This window comes from Carassius auratus, unplaced genomic scaffold, assembly GCF_003368295.1.
Source record: "Carassius auratus strain Wakin unplaced genomic scaffold, ASM336829v1 scaf_tig00021405, whole genome shotgun sequence".
NCBI classification, from domain to species: domain Eukaryota; kingdom Metazoa; phylum Chordata; class Actinopteri; order Cypriniformes; family Cyprinidae; genus Carassius; species Carassius auratus.
Genome location: NW_020525107.1, coordinates 40,486 through 40,951, shown reverse-complemented (window position 1 = coordinate 40,951; position 466 = coordinate 40,486).

The following is a 466-nucleotide window of genomic DNA, read 5'->3' as shown; positions in this document are numbered from 1 at the left end:
ACTGACTCAATCACTGAGTTGTTACATCAGAACATGAGGAAGCAGAGAATCTGATCTGAACAGGCTCTGATGTGCAATCTTAGTGCCTGGCCATCACACAAATGGGAGGGTCAGAAATGCTGGGAGTGAGATCAGGGAAGGAGGAAATATCTCTTTAAATGGCCATCTGGTGACTTCTCTTCCATGTGGTTGAGAGCCGGAGCCCAGCAGGATCCAACTCCCATCCCCACATGGAGGTGGAGCTTTACTCTCATCTCAGGTTCACTACAAAGACTTTCATGGGTCCTTAGTAGGGGTGGGAGGATCGATCTAAATATCGATAGTATCGATGCCAACACTGGTATTGGTATCGGATATCCACTAGTCCTTAGCATCCTGAGGACGGGCTGGCGATCCCACTTTCCTGCGAGTGACTGGCCGCTGTTCAGGATTAACTGACAGCCCAGGCTGTTATGGGGCCTCATTA